General features: G+C 36.5%; 1 protein-coding gene across 11 annotated transcripts in view; it reads right to left on the reverse strand.

Annotated features, from left to right (window-relative positions):
- The window catches only part of VTI1A (vesicle transport through interaction with t-SNAREs 1A), a 369140-nt gene that overhangs the window by 252629 nt on the left and 93135 nt on the right, over positions 1-23376 (reverse strand). The window lies entirely within an intron of this gene.

The raw sequence follows: 23376 nt of genomic DNA on the forward strand, positions 1-23376 counted from the left end.
ATTTCTTACTGCATCAGGATTGACCAGTTGTGTTCTGCCCTCCCAACCTACACAATATATGAAGATACCACCATACTATCAGAGAACTTGCAGCATGATCTGCTGCAGCAGAATAAACAAACATGAGCTACCTACACTTTAGCCTGGGATTTAATGTAGCATATTACAAAGAGAGGTTTTTTAACCTTAGCTGAATAGGCATAAAAAAGATGATAACCATCCTATCAGACCAAGCTTACCAGTAGTATTATTTAATTTACCATCACAAGAGAGAGTACTTAGCACCTATTTTCTAAAAAAGTAAATACACTTCTACCTAGTGATTCTGTCTGTCTGTTACTACTTACATTTTAAGTTCTGCTATGGCTTTTTGGTGATCGCAGACATGGGTCTCCAAACTCAGTTAAGTTCATACATATTTAAGTGATGGCAAATTTTCAGAATAATGGATAGAAAAAGCAAAAGTTCATTACATCTGAATTTATAAAAATGGTAAAATACTGGATTAGAATCACATTAGATAAAACTGAATTATATTACAATGTGAAAAAATACAAAAATGACTGTTTATACATTTTGTTACATAAAGGTGATTTTATCAGACCCAAATGGGGTTTCTATTTTAATACATTTGGATGCTGACCCCACAACAGCAAGAAAGAAGCCAGCCCTAATAGTGCAAGGCAGAAAGATTTCAAACATGCAAGCAGTGATCATTTTAAACCTAGCACATTATTCTCCCCAAGAAACCTGTTTCTGGAAGATAGATACAAATATATACACACATATGCAAACATATTTGCATGCGTGGAGATATATACAATTTGTCAAAACATTTTAAAATAGGAAAGTAGTGTCCGCATATGCTAAAAGGAAAATGTTTCTAAACAGAGGTTTACAAAACAAAAATAAACCAAGGCTTTAACAGTGTGGCACATCTATAGAGCATGTAATTAGTCATACTAATCTCTTATCAACAAAAGCAGTAATAGTTCTATTGCAGAAGGTAATTCATTCTTTTTCGAATGTCTTTACTCCACTACGTGACATATAATTTCATATATGGGCTTATATTTGACATGTACTGTCAAAAATTAAATACATCAAATATTTAAGACACCAAAACCCAGGAAATGCAAAATATAGAAAACAATATTCACAAGCACCCATCCAAAGTAGCTTGTATTTATGCAAATACAGTACCAATGTGTATTACAAATTAAGAACAGAACAAGCTTCTGCCTACATTTACAGAATATTTTACATCTCTCCTTAGATGAGCAGTAATAATATTCACTTTGACTTTTCAAATCCCTTTCATAGATATAGAGGTTAATTGGTTGATCTTACTACATTGGCAAAATTCGATATCTAAATTAAAACCTCAAGTATACTAAAACCACAGACACACATACGTGTTTAAACTGCCTTGACACCTTTTGAAATATACTTTAAATATAGTTAGAGATACACTTTAAAATGAATCAAGTTTAAAGCCTGTTCACCATAAACACCTTTAAACTACTTTTTACGTGATTAAACACTGTATTCATAACTCTTAGTCCAATGCAACTAGATACTTTTTCTGTAAATTTATTATTAATATCCCTGGTATATGGATTAATGTTTAATAGGAAGATGATATACATTTCAAAAGGACAAACAACAGTGGTATAAGTAGTGTATTAAAAAGTAACTAAAGAATATTTACAGCTCCAAAAAATCTTAATAGGGTCAAACTTATAAGACACTGACTGAAGTTACAATTAGGTACTTAAAAACATGCTGCATTCCCCACAAATTCCATTATAGTAACACACACACACACACACACACACACACACAAAAATGCTGATATCCAGTTCTCTTAAGTACATCCTCAGTTCCACCCATTACACAATATCAAGTAAGAAAACAGTTTTATTTGATGGTGGCTCAATGGCGCAACCTATGTGTAGAAAAATATAACACACCTACATTTTCAGCTTTACAAATGAGAGTGTGCCAGAAAGTTAAACAAAATAAAATATTTGGAAAATTCTTCCACTTTTTAAATTAAATTCTATTTCCCATCTTACTATATCATGATGTGCCCACTTATGTATATGGATTTATAAAATTATCTACAGCAATAAAATAAAAGCAAACTATCTCAACACAGAATTTAATAAATAAGCATTGTTTATGCAGATATCCCTTTTTGAAGCTGGGCCTGAAACAAGGGCTCTGTTCTCTGTCCCCTGCCCTTTTTCTTTCAATGAAGGCCATGATACAAAATATTGATACTGAAAAGTTTTCGTATGTTTGTGCAGTTTTCAGCTCTTCACGTTTAAAAAGTATATTTGGGTATTCTCTCCTGCAATGCTACTTTTTTCCATTTATGTGTTGGTCTTCAGAGAAAGACAGTTATCTTTTATAATAGTTCCAATTTTGCTAATGATAATGAAAGCAAAAGAAGTCTTGAAGGGGGTTATTACAGTTGCGTCTGCCAAGTGCAGACTATGCAAAACCGTATTACAAGGCTTTAAAATATGCTTCAGCCTGGGTATCTAATGAACAGACTATAATTATAATGCATGTAATTTTAAAGCCTAATTTATTACAATGTTTAGCAAAAGTGGGTAGCCCAAAACTGGCTATAACCTGGTTTAAACATAGGTGAGTTCGATAACCATGGGGGTCTTTGCTGGGAGCATTTATAAACAAATACATTTGGTAAAAACTACTCTACTCTACAGCAGCTAACATGCAAAAATCCTGAAACATAGAAATATAATTTAATACTTTTGAAAATAAATATTTTTCTTCCTATGTTGATAAGAACACAAGATTAAAAATGACAGTGAACATGTTCTCAACTAAAGCTGTGTGAGAGTCTGTATTTTGTTTTATGAAATAAAATAATAGCCTTTATGAAGCCAAGTAAACTGACATAAAGAAGCCTTTTTTTTTTTGTCATGCAGAGCTAGCTGCTAATCCAAACACAGAAGAGAGCAGTGTTTTAAACTTATACTCAATCCCGCTCCCCCATTATTCCAATAAAATGACCCTGCAAATCTACTCAAGCTGTTTAAACACGCAAGATGTGCAAAACCAGAGCCAGCATCATGTTACAAATCCAAATCAATACAAAAATTACAAACAGTTTTAGTTCAGAAGATGATATTGTTAATAAGTTTGAGGAGATCACTTCTTGTTTATGTAAAATGTGAAAGGTTAATTAGAGTGCTTTGTACAAAAATTGTTTTGCTTTTCTATATTTAAAGACCCTATGCTTTCTCTCTTAGTATAATTTTTGCTTAATATCAACAATTAAAATGTTTTAGTTTAGACCTAGTAATTTAGCTTCTGTTTCAGTCTAAGAATTTTGCAAGTTCATACCATAATAAACCATTTCCAAATAATCAAAATGAACCAGTTTCTTAATGTGCAAAGAAGTGCAGATACCAGCATGCCATTATTTTATTATGTCAAATAGTAAACCATGCAAGCTCTTCAAAAATAAACAGGAAAACGGCTAAAGAAATTACCAAAACCAGTCCATAATAAACTATGGCTTGAAATTATACACTATATGCTTGCAATGAAACTTGCCAAGCCAAAATATCAGTGTTGGAAACTGCAGAAAGATATATTGCATCCTAGACTAAATGTACCCGTATTTTTGCAGTAATGGCTTTGAGCATTTATTTAGCAGTGCTCCCTAACGTATTTCAAATAGATTTTTGTTCTGCTACAGATATACTCACATCCTGACAGGCCTATTTGTACGGTACAAGTTAAATTCCTACTCCAACTGCTCCATCAGTTGCTTTTTTGTTTGTTTTTAAAACTGTGTTGGTCTCATACCTTCTGATGTGTGATGAATCTATTCAAACATTTCGAGAATATATACTATTTTTACACAGAAAATAATCAAGATGTAGCTATTACTTATATCCCACTACTCTAAAGAAAATTTTCACATTATATAGACAACTGCCATTTTAATCAGCCATATTCAAGTGACTAAGTAGAACGAACGAGTCCAAAGAGGAGACAGGGGAAGGAGGAGAGAAAAGGGGACTGGAGAAACAGAAGAGAGTACCATATACAAATCTCATGTGACCTGTGATACCATCTAATTAGAAAATTTAAGCCTCCTATACATCTTTCACTACAAGTACCAGGAGCAGAAGACAACATCCCATTTTGGCTCTCGTTTACCTACATTTTCTTGCAAAGTGGAATAGGAATTGCAATGTAAAATTTAAGACACACAAATCCCATAGCACAATATAAACAATCACACTCACTTTAGAAATTGAATGCGTATACAGCAAAAGGACTTTTGGAATTGATATTTACATTATGGGAGAGTAATCATAGCACAATGGTGTTGAATTGCTATTGCTAAAACATTGGCCCTTCAATTAGAAAATGTTCTCAAGCGATATTCAGTTTAGCATTCTAAACTGTCTCAAGACTGAAGGTGGTCTGCATGTTGAACTTAGTACTGTGCGGGTTATAGTCTTTGTTTGCAGTCTTAACTGGGGATTGCACCTTAGTTACCGTAGTTCAAGCGTAAAAACACTTTGTCTGTAGCACTATATACTGTTGCCAGCGACCCTCTAAATCCTTGAACCAACTGTGTCCTCTGGTGTCACAGAAGATAATGCCAATTTATTGCAATGTGTAGCTTTTTTAACTGATTAAAATTAAGCCGTAAACACGTGACAATGGAATTAGCACATTTAGAGAGTCTGTTTTCCCACATCCCATTTTGCGCTAGTGCGGCTGATCCCTGCAACTCTACGCGGGTGCAATTTTAATGACTTTGTGGGTTTTTGATGTTCTTATGAAAAAAGCAGTGCCTGGTGTTTGTGGAGAAGGTAGATATGGAAGCTGAGTAGCTGTGATTGGGGACACGGTCACAACGTCTCTGTTTTTCGATAGGATCGGTGTCATTTTCCTCCCCACGATAAGACACCTCACTGACAGAGCCCGATTAGGGAAAAAAATTATGAAATTCACTTTTATCGAATGAGGATGGAGTGATAAACAGTTCAGCCTCAGGGAAGAAATAGAAAAAAGATTCTCTGTTTCTTTCTTTCTTTCTTTAAAAAAAAAAAAATGCTCCCGCCCTCCAACTTTTTTTCTCCCTTAAAGTGATTGGGTTTCAGTTCATATTAATGAGTATATAAGAATCCCCCAAACATGTGATTGGCAAGATAAAACCATAGAGATCAAAAAGGCATTTGAATGTTGTTACAAAAGCAGAAGAGCTGTAGTACCCTTCACAACATTGATACTATTAAAAAAAATAAAAATTTGTGTTTTTTTTTTTAAAAGTTATATTTTCTGGCAAGCTTGTTAAAAACAAGAGCCCTATGAAAAGAGAGCTTAGGCAATACTAAGTTTACTTCCCAGTGTGCTCTTATATTTCTCCCTTTCTTAGAAAACTGACAAGCTGCAGGGTAAACAGGGAAAAATAGAAGCTCGTGGCCCTCTAATGCTTGAGATGTACTAATGCTCCAAGGAAGAACATAAAAACAAATATTGATTTTTTTTTTCTAATACTAAAACATCTTTGCTTCTGTGTTTTGATCGTTCGGAGGATACCTTTAACCTGGCCTCTAGTGTCACGTACAGTGTACTTCTGTATACTAACCACAGTGTATTCATAGCCAGTGAATATTATCATGACTTGGCTTGGAGGACTTTTTAAAAACAGAGTGCAGTGAACATTTTAATTCTTTTTGGAATCTGCTACTTTAAAAAGTTCTCAACATGTGATAGCTAATGGACTGAAAATCATTCAGTGATAAAAGCAGAGAAACAAAAGTCACCTTCCTCAAAAAAGGAGAGCCAAATATGACTGGGAAAGACTGATTAAATGAAGATATTTTAAAGTAGCTAATAATGATGCAAGGTTTTTGTTGTTGTTGTTGTTGTTGTTTTTAAACAAAGAAAAGAAAAATCCACCAGCTTTTATTTATGAAACAGTCCTCTTCAACTGAGCCTTAGTAATCATTACATAATCCCCACAAGTTCCCTTCAACATGAGGCACTCTTAAAAGTCATTTAAAGGACTGTATCTTCACAACATCACAAGTAAAAAATTACATGTACACTGTCAGAGTTCTCTAGCATACATATAAATCATTCTGTTAGTGAGCTTTAACACTTGGAAGGTGGTTAGGAGCAGTTGCTAGGAACACACACAGTTCATATTAAACACAATCATTCCCAGCTTGAGCATTCATGTGCTACAAGCCTAAAATAACAATTTCAGCACTGGCCACAGTACTGGAATGAAAACTTTAAGAATTTTGTAAAGCTACTTATTCAATTGTATCCTTGTTCTAGATATAACATTTGTTGTACTGTAGATTTACATTTAAATTGAGAATTCAAGCACAAAGAGGCCACTATTATATCAGCCTAAAACTGGAAAAAAATGCAGTCACCAAAAAAACGGTCAAAATCATCATTTGCTGTTTGAAAGAATGAAAAAAATGATATCTAGCAATCTCTTTATAATGAATATAAAAAAATTAACTTGGTCCTATATACTGTCCCTTAATTCTTATGCACACTGTGTAATTTCAAACAACATGCACCATATACTTAGCAACTTTCATATTAAGTATTTGAGTTGTGATAATGCTACCCAGCCTTATCCTGAAATACTAGATTATTATTGATTATAACCACTACAGTTTTTAATACTGTGCCTCAGATCTACAATACCATTCAATGCAACCAATTGTATTGTTACAAAGTAAATAGAAGAAATTACAAGGATTTTCACCTTAGACACAAAACAAAAACTAACAAAAAAATAAAGCCACCTGGTCTGAGGAGAAATGTAATTCATGAAGATAATGCACATCACTAAAAAGCAAAATAGAAAATTTCTTCTTAGCCACCAAAACCAGAAGAGCTTTAACAAAGAGCTATTGATTTTAATATGCAAAGCAGCTTGAGAATTTGTGCAGTTTGATTAGTGGTCTGCTTATAACTTCAAATACAATTTCTTAAAGCACATTTTTAATAGATTCTAACTGCAAGATGCACATACTTTACAACATAATAGGGAAGAAAAAATACAAACAGTATTTAGGGGATTCCAATCAACAAAATAAATAAGAGATAGTACAATTTTATCCTGCACCCCCCAAAAAGAGTTTCATTATAAAAACTTTGTTTTTTAAAAGCTGTTCACAACTATTCATCTAAAAAAACTTAGTGTACTACTACATTATTCTTTTTCTGTTTAACTTAGTTACCAGTCTCCTTGTGCATGTGTACTGACAATGAGACCTTGAGACAATGACTAGACAGGACTGAGAGTGAAGATTGGAATAGAGCATCTTTAACTGCTATGCAACTGCAATATAAAGTGGAGATATATCCAAAGTGAAAAATGAAGATCTTCAGAGTCCCTCCCACAGAATGCCAAAATCCTTCATGAGGTACCCCCAAACAGCAGTATTCCCCAGAAAGGACACACATCAAACCCCCTGGAGAGAGAAAGTAGCTCCTTTTTTTTCCCTATGGCATGCTGCACAGAAGATGCCTGGGTGGATCTATGTAGCTATAAATATATTTATCTAGAAAAAAAAATAGTCAAACAGTCTTTTCTAATAGGAATGTCTGATTGGTTAGTGGAAAATTGATACAGTGGAGTGAAGAACAGCTGATAAAGAGATAATCCACTGTGGCAATGTAGTTCTGTAGCACTGCAGCCCTGGCCTTCTTTGGGTGGTGAGTGTAGGGCAATGGAAGAAAAGGATGGGCTTCTGTTGTTTGCATTTGAAGTATGAGGGAAGCATAGTGCGAGCAAACTTCAGATGTAAAGAACAAAAGCCCATTTTTTCCCTCTATACCAGCTTTTATTAACTATATGATGAAGCCTAAAGTGGAAACACGGCAGCATTACATTTTTATAGCTGGTGTTCCATTTATCTGGCTTATCTGTATACAAAGTTGAGACTAAATAAATATAGACAGATATTTACGTAAGTGCATAGATTCATTTCTGGTTGTTTGTTATTCAAAACTGACCTTATCTTACAATGTAAATTTTCCAGATCATCAGCATACAGTGATCACTGTTTGCCCAACCAAACTTCCATCACATAATTTAAATTACTTCTGCAAAAATTAAAAATGCATTCATCTATTCATTTTTATATAAATGAATGATTTTGACAGAAGAATAAGCTGGTGGTGGATCAGCATATGCCAGTTACGGGAGCTCCTGAGCGCCCATTGGGACAGCAAGACTCAAAGCCCCGGTAGGCTTCAAAGAAACATTTTTTTTCCTTCTAGAACTCTTTGCTTTCTAGTAAAGCTGCAACCACAATGTTCTCTCTTAATGCCACCATAAAAAATCAAAACACTTTAAAACAAACTGATGTAGTCTTTAATATAGTCACCACATCATCACAGGACTCCTGCACCCTGCATGGTGACAACCATGGGGATGCGTACCACACATCTCTCTCTTTGTTGCCTGCTTCAATGATTTTTAAAGGGGGCGGGGGGGAGGGGGAGAAGGCGGGAGGGGGGGAGGGAGAGAGAGAGAGAGACTCTCTCAATTGAGATATTGGCACCTTTGATTGACAAGATCTAATCAGCTTATCTCCACACTAATAAAGTTGATGGCCTGTGGAGCAGGTATATGTCCAGCCCTGAGTGAACTTTTAGGAGCCTAAGCCTCCAGGACCAGGACTAAGACTCTGCTTATCTAAACTGGTTTAAATCAGTTCCCAATGGGCTATTTCAATTTGATCAATTTGAAAAGATGGAAATCTGTAACCACTTAACTTAATTGTCTTGATTCACGATGGCAACACTAGATATTTAGCTGAGTATGCATCCATGTACTATTTACCAAAAACAAAAGTGTGAGGATAAATTACTCATTTCTGATGAATAACTGACCCTTCTTAACATACCATTCTATTTCAGAAGGACTGTTTTACACAGACATTTCTCTAAAGGTTTACTCAAACAGAATATATTCTTCCACAAACACATGGGGAAGAGTTTAATACAACCCCTACTGTTAATATTATTGGGAGATATATGCAAAACCCTTTACGCTACATAAAGAAGTCTACTCTTGCACACTAATTAATAAATTCCATCTGATAATTTCAGTTGGGAAAATGTTGCAGTTAGTGCCTCTCTGTAAATTCCATGCACTATGAGAAGAATTAAGAAATATTTTAAGTTATTTAAGTAAAATATTATATTAAGTCCAATACCTTTTCAACTCCTGAACTGTAATCTGCAAAGAAAATACGCATTTCCATTATGTTATTACTTTATCTTGTGTAAGACATGTTTTTTCCCCCCTTCTGGGATGTGTGTGTTTCTATGAATCCAAAAATTTCACAGTATTCAAGATCAACTACATAAAACAATATGAAAATTACAAACTCCAGTGACTGAAGAAACAAAGCAAGACCTTGTGAAAACCACAGAGATATTCTAGGTACAGAATACACCTAAGGGTGGGGAGGAAGCAGCCTGAATATATGCACCTTTCAGACTTGTTACAAGATGATTACTGAACCTAGGTTTTAGTAAGGCATTTTTCAGTCAGTAATATGCATTAACACCTTTCATATGCTGTCTTATGTTAAATGGAGGTAATTTAGGCACTTTCTGAAAGTAAGATTTCCTATATTGAATCCTAGATTACAGAAAACCTTGAGCAATATTTTCATTCAGATCCTGTTTTTCAAGCTATAATTGCTTTATACCAAATCCACTCTAGTATTATCACTCAATATCATCTTCGTTGCTGTACATCTGAAGATAATTTTGCAATACAATTTAATTTACGGAGCTTATTTTTCACTAATCTCCTAATACAGAAAAATGAAAAAGTATTAAAGGTACACATTAGAAATTATGACCCTAATGGAACGGCATATTTCTAGTTTAGTAAACCTAAAACAGATTCATTTGATAGTACTGTATTCAAATATTTAATATTTTAATTGCAGAGAGCCTTTTTTTCCTGAAATAGAAAGTCGGGTGTAAATGCAAATTCTGGAATGAACAAGTAATTCACGAAGTGCCTAAGCATGGTAACTCATTCCATAGCATCACTGATTTAGGTCACATGGACAATTAACGCGAGCGTGGTTTTAAGGTTACAAAATAAAATAGTCTTTCTGATGTATCATTAACAGTGGATTGATTCCTCTCACAATCTTTTAAAACATTAAAGTTCTTTTTAGTGTCCATTACATTCTACTTTTCTGGTTAGTAAGTTACCTCTTTTTGAATTCTTGGGAGCTGTACATTCAGCTACAATTAATATTTGTTACTAATTACAACATATACTGCTAATGAAGTGAATGCATTTAGTGGCCAGAATGGACCACACTCCCTTTAATGGCTCCCACAGTAAGCAGTGTGGAATGTAAGCTTGTCTACCTCTGCTGGGGATTCCTCTAATGAGGACAATTCCTTCCTGGGCAAAGAGCCATCACAGCCGGTACCGGAACTGTTTCTTGCAACACCCCAAACAAGGGTTGTGTTGAGAAGTCAGCTGGAGCACAATGTTTAGCAAGACTCCACTGGCATTTGGCCCCATAAATTGTTCTAATCACTGTTTGGTTTAGCATATAACTGGCCCCAGAATCAAGGAACGATAAAGAGTTCCCTTGTGACAGCAAAAACAAGGTGAGAATCTTGACCCTGAGCTCAGCTGCGTGTGCGATCTTGCACAGCTTTCTATCTTGACCTTGCTGTGACCGGACAGGAAGATGGTTTAGCCTTAGTTTTCCCAGACAGATGTTAATCTCCATCCTGCTGTCATCAGCACAAAAGCACATCTTTACGCCCCACCCACTTCCTACGTTTGCCATCTCTAGGAGCAAGACTCTCGTAGGAAACACATGCTACAGACTTCCCACTGGACTGATGTCCTGGTTGTCACCTCTCAAAAAGGATATGGAGGCTCTTTGTACAGAAGAGCCAAGTGAGTGATGTAATGCTTTCTATTACTTCGAGAATCTCTGTAGACTTTTATGGGACTAGGGATGAGGTTATGGAGAAGAATGCCTATCGGTCCTGCCCCCTTCCTTCCATGGAGGCTTGTTCCATGAGGTAGGAGAAACAATACTGCTGGAGCTGGACGCACGCTTAACCAGATACACCAGAGAATCATGACTCTGCACAGCATAGATTGAGCTGATGTGCTCCAGTGAAGACCTACACTACAGGGGAAGGTCAAATTAAGACACACAACTTGAGCTATGTTAATTACAGAGTCAATTTACCTTAATTCGGGCTTCCAAACAGTCTCCACGGCGGAAAGTCGACAGGCATGAATGCTCCAGTCACTTTTCTTTACTCCTAAAAAGGGGCAAGAGTACCAGCACCAATGGGAGTGCTCTGTGAGTTTGATTCAGTGCATCCCTACCAGGCACGCTACACTGAACTCTGCAACATCGACCTCGTCAGCAATTCAAAAGAGGAAGGTGAGTGAGGTAACGTTCAGTCTGACCCTTAACTTCTACATGTCTGTAAAGACACGCAATAGTAATCACTTTCCATCAAAGGGGTGTGATGTAACCTAACGACAGTTTGCGAAGTGCTATGAGCTCCTGAGATGAGAGAAGCAAACATTTAATACTATTAAATCTACAGCTTAAATGCAGCTACTTTAGAAAGACAAATTGTAGCTTTATTTTTGTAAGTTAATATTTTTGCATAGTCATTTAATCAGAAAAATTTCTTAAACACAACAGTCAATTCACCATGACCCTCACACACATATCAGATAGAATTAATGGCTGCTAAATGCTGACAGATTTATGTTTTGTCTTGTGTGACTAGGAAAAAAAAATCAGCCGCCTTGCCTCTTTTGGCAGTTAGATCATAACAAGGCCAAAGTAATATTAAATTATTTATGAGATTTTTAAGTTTAAATATCAAAGTGATATATGTGCAAAAGCAGAGTTATGACATTTGAATTTCAGCAATAGGCATTTCACAGACTTTGCAGGCTATGTAAAACCTGACATTTCAATGTTCATATACCAAAACAGCTATGATACAAAATACCAACTCTCCACCAGTACTTTGTCATTTAATAAAACTTTTTAGTCATCTAGGTATTTTCCAAATAGCTATAGAACAAATTCTTGCCTGAAAAGCTGTCATATCTATGCAAATATATCAAATCCACTGTACATTAATTAGTACTTTATATAGTAATCATTTTCAGTCTCCTTATTTCCAGCAGTCACTCTTTCATCCCTCATATATTCATATAGACATGTTCTTCTGGCAGCTAAAACATAGTATTTTTCTGCAATGTTTTCATGAAATACATCACAGAAAATGAAGTGAACTGGACTGCCCAAAGAGAAAAAAAATTGGTAATATGCAAGTATTCTGAATAATATTCTAAGGAGCTACAGGAAATAACATGTACTACTCATCCATTATTCCATAATGTACAATGCCCGCCTCTCCAGCCTTTTAAAAGCCGGGACTGAAATGTTTTGACATGATGATCTCTAAGTGAAAATGCTGAAGACATTTCATAAAAAAAGATATAAATAGGGTGATAATGAAGAACAAAATGTGTAACATTTTCTTGCAGTCATAGTTTGCAAATTAACAAGCAAATATTGACTTTTCTTTGAGGTCAATAACAGTACTTATCGATCTGAGAAGTTAATACTCACCCAGGTCAATATTAGATCTCAAGGGTCAACAAATCTGGATATTACCTTCTGTTTCCTATCCATACATAAATATCACCCAAGTAAAATGGACATATTTAATCTTTAGAGGGAAGAAAAAACTGTATTTTGCTAAGATACAAAAAAAGGAAGCTACAAAAATTAAAATAGTATTACAAGGATTATTTTCTAATACTTTTCAACAATTTGAAGAAAGGTCTGGATAAATCTAGCGTCACTAATTTTAAGAAAATACATCTTCAATTTTGCAACTCTGAGCTTTGTCTCCAAAGTGCCTATACAAAAAGAACAATTTCAATGATAAACTTCGTAATATTTTTATTAGCTAGGTTTGTGATGTTATTTCAAAAATGGTTTCAAAAGTAAGTGCTCTGAGGCATTCACTTGTCATACTAACATCATGATAAATTCCGAGAATGAAAATCATCTCCAAGCTAAAACAAAATCCAAATTTAAAGAACGAGTCAGCTATTGACTTGGACTTTCATATTTTTTCCATATAGGAAACCAAGCACAATAAAGTAGATTCTGTAAAGAAATCAGATATACTAATACAGAGATTAGAGTAAATGAATAAAAATCCCTATCAGATTCTGTCTGCCAATCTGTGATCTCCCACTGAAGTCACTGTATGCATTCAAAAGGCAAAATTGGGCCCTTAGGACTTATTCTAATATTCTAGTTCTAACCTATTCAGGTTCTAATATTCATTAAGTAAATGGAGACTTTGGACTTTATTTCAAACATTGAAAATTGAAATTAATGTGAGTTAGGCATCGAACTTGCTCATGTGCTTTTGAAAGACTCATAGGTTTGAGACTTTAGAAATAGTAGATCTCAGCCCATCCCACATAGGTATTATTTATATATTGGAAATGGAAAACTAGCTTTCCTACTTTTCAACTTCATTTCTATTTCTCAACTTGAAATGAATTAGTCCAAATGAAGAAAAATATTGGGGGAAAAAAACCCTAAAGAAAAAGCTGTTCTGCACAACGGAAAAAGTAACTACAGCATTCATTGCACTCTTATGACTGAACATAACTACTCATGTAAATGGTATATGACATTATGACATAACATAATCTGATCTTAAATATTAAATACGCCCCACCCCCACAGAAACACTTAATTCATTAAAATACAAGGACTCGCTAATGTAGAATTTAAAAAAATATTTTAGTAGTTAACAGTAAGGTTAGACTTTAACATTCTCACAATAATTAGGAATTTAATTTTAAACAGATTTATTTTTAAAAAGAATATACTTAATTTTATTATATAAAAACTTATTTCTTTTTCTTTGTTGAAATAATGGAGACTGCCTTATCTCTGTTACTGTTGTTGGTTTAAGTATAGCGTGGGAGCAAATCTGTGATTTTTAATAATGTCAATGACAATTACACATATTCTGTAAAATAAAAGAAAAAGTATCCAGGTTACCAGACAATTATAAGTGGACAAAAGTGTCTGAAGATGGCATTCTTACATAAAATGTGGCTGATGAGGAAGGGGTACCCAAACAAGTGAAAATGTGTTAAATATTTTCAAAATCAGGCAAATGTAATAAAACTAATGAGCTTCAGTATCTGTATGAGAAACAAAACCAAAACAAATAATCTTTGTCTTGTCAAGTTGTAAAGGTACTGTAAGGATAGGTCTTTCTGTATTTTGTATCAAAACTAAAAAGGGGTGGGGGAAGGAAAATAAAAGACAATGAAAAATCTCTCTTGCCTACTGGGGCTCCATATCGGTCAGTGTGGGTGGGAGTGGGGGGAAAATGGACATAGAATCAGAGTTGAGACCAACCCAGAAAAGATTTTCACCAAAGTTTTCCTTTGCAAAATGCAAAATGCAAAAGGCGATTTCACAAAACAATTGCAAACATAGCACTTACCTATTGGTTTTGATATTCATCCTTATAATCATCATCAAGTTACAAAGTGAAAATATACAAATTGGATGCATTCTTATCTTGCAAACTCATCTATTCCCATCACAAAGTAGAGTAGCTGAATAATGATTATTATTTATTTAAATGACAAACAGCCTAAGCATGAACCTCCTCGGATGTTGCAAAGTTTTTCCATTACAAAAAGAGGGAAAAAAAGGACTTACTGTCAGAAATTATGAACTCTGTCTTCACTTGGTATGTATCAACATAGCTTCATAGACTTTAAAGATGATATGAAGATTTACATCAGCGGAGAATATTGCCACGTGTACGTCAATTCTGATTAAAAATTAAGTTCAACTACATTCATTACCTATTGGACAAACCTGAGTGTTGGAAAGCAGCTGATATTTTAAGACTCCCTTTGTACATTACAAATGACAGTGACTATGACAAAATAAAGGCTTCTTCCAGGTGTGGAAAAAATGTTACCTTCACAAGATGACACTAAAAGCTTCTGAATACGTATTCTAGTTAAACTAGCATAGAAGTGATCACTGGATAAGTAAGGGTGACATTACAAGCCACTCTGCCTTCTCTCTATTAGGTGTACAGTTTTTCTAAGATCAATTTCTCTGTTTGGCTTTAGAGCAAGTTTTTTTCTGCCCCCTATCAAAAACAGGTATTTGTGTAACTGTGCCTTTACACTCAGACTCAAGATGTAAAAGTGCAACAAAGTACTGTACTTGAATGATGATCCACCAAGAGAATCCTTTTGATATTTACTTTACTTAGAAAATCATGCTCTTCAGTAAAAATAATTTTTTAATGCTCAACTTTCTTCTTTTGTACAAATACAGAAAAACATTGTTAGCTCCACATGAAGTAGAGGTGAAAGGCGTAAAAAGTAGTACAAAAACCAGCAAGATTTTAAAAAATATTTAAACCCATCAAGTTTCCATACTTGAAATAAGTTGTACACAAAGCAGAGTCTAACAAGGTCTCATGCTGCCAAAATTCTGTGGTTCCCCCCTAAGAAAAGTCTATTAAATACATAAACACTTGTGAAAGGGAAAACATTTCAGGACTAAAAGTCAGGCTCAATGAGAAACCACACTCCATCTTCAAACAGCTCCCACTCACCCCGCTCCCCACAATGCAGAAAGGCATATGAACAGAGTGTAATAAATTAACAGTGTTTCTCTATATCTGAAAGTAAACTGGAATTTTGTCTCTTGCTTTGCCTTCTCTTACTTTATTTAGGTATAATAAAGATGCGGTAGAAAAAAAGATGCCTCCTCATGGTCGCCTACCCCAGCTCCAGCTTGGTAAAATCACTTCCTCAGTTCACTGCAATATTTAAAATATGCAAGCAGTCCTATTAAGTCAATAGAACTATTCCTGAGTTTAAAAGTTAGGCATGTGCTTACATGTGTTGCAGACTCAGAGCCTGTGCTTACTATAGTGAGAGAAATCTGTGGTATTATAAAAGCCAGATAAGATAAAAAGATACATTTTCTCTCAGTGAATTTATGTTGAAGGGGGAAAAATTGTCCTTGGTTATCTGTAAAATGCTTAAAGAGGCAGCTTCTGGTCAACACAAACGCTCAATGGGACTTCATACTAAGTAATTTGGATACCCATTTCTGCAAAGGACCTCATTTTTCCTCCCCAAAACTGTGATGATGGTGTTGCCAAAAATATAATAGAAATGTACAGAAAGAGCAGTTGTCTGGCTATGCCAAAAGGAGAATAGAATAGGAGATATTTGATATGGGTTCAATCAGGCCATATCTTTATAATTAGAGGTCTGGACTACCTGGAAGATAAGATGGACTACAAAAGTAGTGCCCCGTAATTTCTCCCATAATTAACCCGGGGTGCTTTTACTAGCCCTCCCCTTTTTTCCACCCGTGTCCTTCCAACAGATCCATTTTCTCGGAACCTTACCAACTATTCCCCCCACTCCTTCTAGGAGGAGTAAGCTGGAGTATAATGATTGGGGTTAGCTTCTCTGCAATACCAATCACGGAAGTCCCCCAGTACGCTCTTCCTCTTTTATGGAGTCCTTACACTCAACTTCCACCACAAAGAGGTGCAAGCCATTAGCTTGGCTGCTCCTCCCCACACCCCGATGGATTCCCAGACATCTCCCAATGTCCTTTTTCATACCAAAAATGTGATGGCACCTGAGTCTGACAGCTGCACAACATCCTCCCCAAATAACTCCACAGATGGTCAGGATGCAAAATTACTCTCCTGCCCCGCCCCAGCCCCCAGACACCAGGAATTTGGCCATTTCCTTGTTCATGTGTTTCCTGGTCTCGTCCACCTCATCCTCCCATCCTAATCCCTACTCTGGAGCATATCTGACTAATGTGAATGCCTGGAAAAATTTCTAGGATCCGTTTCAGGTTCCTCATTAGCTACATCCCTTTACATGTTCCCAAGTCATTTTGCGCCAGTATATCACCAATATAGCCAATGGCCAGATGGTTGAGAATAGCTAGTGAATTATAATAGTTGGGAATGGTTAATGAATGAGTGCAGTAAGGCATCACCATTTTAATACAAACTGTATATGCAGTAGATTAAATCCCAGTATTAGTGACCCCTTAGTGATATTTGAGATTGGTGGTTAATGCATCCAGTGCAATAATGAAGGGTAAGGAAAAAATGAAAGCAGTTTCTCTACCGTGGAAAGAGGACCGCAGACCACTTGCTACAAAAATGCCCGTCAATTTATTAACATTTCTTCTATTGCCTCATCTGTTTAGATTAAGAGCAGGGACTGTATTTATTTTGGGCAAGTATAATCTTAACACAAGGGGTCCCTATTCTCAGTTGAGACCTCTTTAACATGCTACATAATTGCAAGCAGAAGAGAACATAAGCCATTTGAAAAGTGAAGTCAACAGTACACAAAATGAAATTATTCAATTGTTTAAACGAAAAATAATGCTTTAAATTCAACTAGTTGCTTCCAGAGCTGTGCCACAAAACAAACTGCAAAGCATCACCACTGATGGTGATTCATTGTGGAATAGGCAGTCCTTGTAAATACTGAATAAAACTCATTTCCACTGGGGATGGATGGCTCTTCCCTGGGAAGTCTTGCTCTGCTCTCTACAGCACAAGAGTCTGGGACTAGGATGACCAACCATCCCGTATTCGGTGGGACGGTCCCATATTTGGGGCACCAAAAAGGCATCCGTACTTTTTTTTTTTTTTTTTTTTTTTTTTTACAAGGGACTCATTATTCCATATTTGGGCCCTCCCCCCCGACCTTTTCCACCAGCAGCTGTGCAGGCACATCTGCTGGCTGGAGAGCAGGTAGGTCACTTCCCTCAGCCTTGGATCTCCAGGTGAGGGCTGGCAGCTGCCACTTCCCCAGGGCTCTGGAGGATCGCTGGTGGCTGCAGCTTTCTTGGGGCTCTTGGGAGGGGGCCAGCGGCTGCCGCCGCATTCCCAGCTCCCCAGGGCTTGGAGGAGTCGGGAGGAGCCACCCCTCCCCCCAATATCTCCCCGTCCCATATTTGGGACATGGAGATATGGTCACCCTTTCTGGGACTTGATACCCACAGAGAGGCTACCTCACCCCTACATGCAAAACACTGAGAATGTGGATGGACACAGAGGGCTTAAAATTTTAGAAATGAAATATTTCCAAATGAATTTCTGACACAAAGTTTAACAGAAATCAGCCTGAAAAGAAGAATTTATATATGAAATGTGAAATACACCTCAAAGAAGAAGAAACAGGGATCATGAAAAACTTCTTCCTGACGGCAACTGAGAGCTGCATAAAAACTCATTTCACTATAGAAACTTTGGATTAAGATTTCAGTAGAAAAATGTTCGTTGTGGATATCAAAGAAATGCCTGAGAAGACGATATTGGTATATGTGCCCTACCTCAGAAGCACTCTCTCTCTAATGAAAGGTTTTACATACCATATTCACATACACATGTATGAATAATTCATTAGAGATAAAACAGGTGGGTAGTAAGTGTAAATATCTGGGACAAGAGTACATCTTTAGCAAGAGGAATTGGAAATTTGAGGACAGATTTTTAAAACCTGACTTCTATTTTTACATTTGCAGTAATTACTTTAATGTAGATATGTGTGAACTTGAACACAAATCAGAGGCACAGATGCCTAAGTGATCTTAATTGCTCCAGCAAAACTGTGCATCCATAAAAATAGAGACCCATTTAGGTGAGGCTGACAGTGTAGCTTTCCCTGTATACCTGTTAGGCAGTGTTCTTAATAAGGGGCTTCAGAACTATTTAAATCTTTCCTATACTGAGTCAGCACACTTTATTTTCTTCTGGTTTAAAGTGTTTTATCAAGTGATGTATAACACATGCTCTAAATCCTGTATGTCCAATGGAATGCTCTTAGTGTAGCTGTAGATTTTCAGGTTTAACTTCTGTGATAACATATTTTACTTTTACTCATGTAACGTACCTCTAATTATCCCACTTAGAACATACTTTAACAGCAGAACCATCTCAGAACTCTGGGAGGGAGAAGGTCCTTCAAGGCAGGGATTCATGATCAGTGCTGTCCCACCAAGAAATTAAGAGCAGTCCAAAGCTATCACATAACATTGTGGATGTACAGACATATCATTAACCAGTTCAAACTCACCCAGTCACAAAAGCAAAAATATGTACTACAGTTAGTTTAAGGCAGTACCTTGTTCAGATAGACATTCATAAATCGCAGGCTGCAACTCCACCAGTAGCTCTCTATACACATTCCAGTCATCTGAATGGAAGTTGTTTCTTTAAATGTCCAGTACTGCTCACAAACCCTCAACTATTAATAGTATGGTCTGATTTAGACTAACCGTATCACTGATGCCATACCTTGAAACACCTCCGACAATCAAGAGAAGATAACAGGAGAGTAAAAGATGCTGGGCTTTGACTTTGTATTTGAAACAAACACAGGTCAAACCTTGTTTTAACCACAGGCCATAGAAAAAACATTTTGGAAAAAAAGGATGTCCTTTTTGTGATGGCCCTTCCCCATTCATACAGTAGAACTGAATTACTATTGGCTAGCCTCTAAGGCATCTGAAACAATTTCAAAGGTAGGATACATCCTAACAGAGGAACTGAAGTTCCTGGTCATGATCACAGAGATTAGATTTACACGCTTATGGAAGTTCAGAACTCTTGTCAACTGTATTTGCAGTGTCTCATTCAGACTTCCAAACACTAAACACTACTGCAAACTTCCAGTGCATGAGTAATGTATGAAGTCTAGATTCTGATGGATCTTCTCCACATTTTTATAGCTAGGTTGTTTGTGAGTAGGAGATATGAAGACAGTCCAAAGTTTTGAGATTCACTGCAAGCAATTTTTCACTTAGCATGCAAATCTTTCCAGTAGTACAGAGGACTTGAGATGCATTGAGAGACATACTAGTATATTCAATATTCACCATTCATGGAGGAAAAACTCAAAGTTCACTGATGCAGAAACTGGTTATGTTACACAGAAATCACATCTACTAAGTTTTGTGGAAGCCTCTGAAGATCAGGGAAAAAAGGAAACCATTACTGATATCTTTAATACTGTTTATATCATATGGATTTGGATGGCATTTAGTGGTTGTACTTCCTCTGGAGATATTCATGATATGTGGTGAAGTCCAGATATTAATTTCAGTATTTTCCTTCAGAAAGAATTTAGCAGTTAGGAATGTCTTACGAAAAAACGGTCCAACTACGATGGCCTCAAATGAGTTTGATTTAGTCCCCGCCCTCACTGATGTAATACATTGCTGACCACTTGCGCTTCAGTTATTTTTCTGAAGATGAACTCAACACCTTTGAAGTTCTGCATGTTTAGACAAGCTATCCTGTTCACAAATATTATACACAAATTGCATAGAGAGAGATACACTCCTGAATTATGCTTACTGTACAGGGAAAAGAAGGAGGCGCTAGGTTTTGGTTTGGATGAAACTAACATTGAGCCTAAGGAATTATAAAATGTATTGCACACAAACTGGAAAAAAGTCTCCCATTAATCCAGAGAAAGTCTTGGCACCAGGCAGACAACAACAGTGGGGAATATTACATACGAAAAAATAATATTCCCCCCCCCAACCCATATTACATGGGCAAGTAGAATTTACAAACATGTCAGCCATTAAGTCTCATCCAGTCATTAGGGCCAGAATTGAGACCATCAAGAACATAATCCACAGAAGAAATACTTTCTTGGCAAAAATCGTACAACATGAGACCTGTTTGTAGTTTGAACCACATGAAATACAGCTCAATGCATTTAAATCACTAAGATGTAATTAAGTAGAGCTTGGACTGAACCTATAAATGCAGTGCTAGTATATCAGCACTCCAACACCTGTTAAATTAGGAAGGAATCCTTATGGATACTTCAGTTGAAATGCATCTCAGTACTAAGAATCCAGTCAACCTTCAGTTTTACTGAAATTAATTAATTAGTCATGAGGTGCCAAAACCCTCATCTGGGTCTCCTGGAATATGGGAAATTTAATCCTTAATCGTTCAGTAGGTCCCCCCATATATTAAGCATTCACAATTTCCATAGATATGAACCTAACTTGATTTCATATCGGACTGTGGCTATGGTGATGTATGCTGCCTTGTGACGAGGAAGTTGTGCCACTCTAGCCAGTAAAGTTTTAAAATACGCATGGGTGAGGGCTGGGACCCAATCAGAAAAAGGCTAGAGACAGTCAATCAAGGCCTGGCTAGGCCCTATAAGAAAGGCTGCAGGAGAGGAAGAGCATGCACTCTTGCTCTAACTGTGGAGCAAGAAGGACCTGGTTGACAGGTAGGCTAGAGAGATACTTGAGAGACAGCAGTGCTGGGGTTAGGCAGAGTTGGCAAGCTCTGGTCAGGCAAACTCACAGGCTGAGGCTTTGCTTTCCACGCCTGAGGAGTACTAGGACTGCAAAGAGTAAGTCAGAGGCAGAGAAGACATCCCCTTGCCAATTGTAAGTGGCCATTTCAGACTACAGTTTACTCCTGAGGGAGGGGCTTGATGATAAGGGGCAGCAAGTTACTGAGGCAAGGTGGATATAGGGCAGTTGGGTTCCCTAGGATGGGAGAACCTTAGAGCACATGCACTAATGCGGTGCAGTAACATGAAGGAAAGGTTACCATGGGCCAGGACATACATGGCGCCTGACAAGTGGTGGAGACACAAACAGAAGACAGGTAACTGTGGGCAAGGCACTATCCAACCATGAGCTTTCTGGGGTGGAACATCTAATTCCTGGACAGATCAGCAGGAGCAGCTGTAACAGTGAGTCATAAACTGCTAAATGCCTCCTACTGAGGCACTAGTATTTTAGGGTGCTTGCCCATTGAAAGAAGGAAGTCATAATGAAGTTAGATCTTTTTACCAGTTCTCAGCTTCTAGTCCCAAATACATGAATGACTGGAAAAGTAAACGATTTAGAAAGGGAAATGGCCAAAAAAAACCCCACCCTTCCAATTTATAGTAGCAGAGTTAACATGTGGTGCTAAGAACCTGTGTGAAATTTGCTAAGTGATCTCAGATTAATCCTTGGGACATCACAAGAGGTTTAAAACAGTATAATATATGTTTTATATTGTGAGCTGCCATTGAATAACAAAAATTATTATAGAGGGAGTCCTAAAGTGAATTTGAACTACTGAGCATTCCAGAAATGAGAAGTAATCTGATTTTATCACAAAGGGCTTTATACATATTTAAAAACCCATAATACAATGGACATTTAATGGTTGTCAACTTCTCCCTTCAACCCCATGGGAGATCTAGGTCTGAAAACCAATTTAAGAATCAATCACAGAACACAACATAGAATGATAATACAATAGAGCCACATTTGTAGAAAGTTCACTCTTACTTGTATTGCATTCGTCCTCATATTCAGCACTGGGACCTAATATTTACTGATCTTCTTCCCACAAAAAGCTGCAGTAGAAAATTATATCCAATGATGCTAATACTTCCAAGTAAAAATGTCTGCAAACCTTATAAACAAAAACTGCACCATACATCACAGAGAGGGATATAGAGGCACAGATCATCAGTGGATTTCAATTAACATAAGTCCAAGAAAATCAGTGATATTGTCAGTTTACAACTGCCAAGGCCTAACCCATAATCATGTATCTTAACAGAAATGGCCATGGAGACAAAGGTAACAAGCATTAACAGGACGTCTCTTTTTAAAATACTATATTGCAAAGGGTATAAAGAAGGAATAAGCTACTTTCAACCCCTAACTGGAGAGACAGCAATCCTACAAAACTTTTGCTTAGGCAAGAACATGAGAAGATAACAAAGCAGAGTTGAATTTCTAACTCATTAGAACAGTCCTTCTAACCAAGAGTTATGGTCACTGACAAAACACCCTGAGAATCTACACCTAGGCCATCTTTACTTTTATGGTGTTCATTTCCATTAGTCTGAACTCTTCGTGAAATGATTATTGAATTTTCCCTTTTTCATAAGGTATGTTGTCACAAAGTCCAGAATAATTTAAATGTGGACATATTAGCAATGCCAATTATTTAACAAACACAGTAAGGTTAGTCTACCATTTAAATTATACATATTAGATCCTGTAGGATACCAGCATATATCCATTAACTAGAATATTCTCACAGAAAATGAGTTTACTTTTACAATAGCATAGGCATTATATGAAACCTTCCCTAGTTTTGTAAAAATGTATTCATCTAAGGAGCTTAGACTTT

Source organism: Carettochelys insculpta, chromosome 7 (assembly GCF_033958435.1).
Source record: "Carettochelys insculpta isolate YL-2023 chromosome 7, ASM3395843v1, whole genome shotgun sequence".
In the NCBI taxonomy this organism is placed as follows: domain Eukaryota; kingdom Metazoa; phylum Chordata; order Testudines; family Carettochelyidae; genus Carettochelys; species Carettochelys insculpta.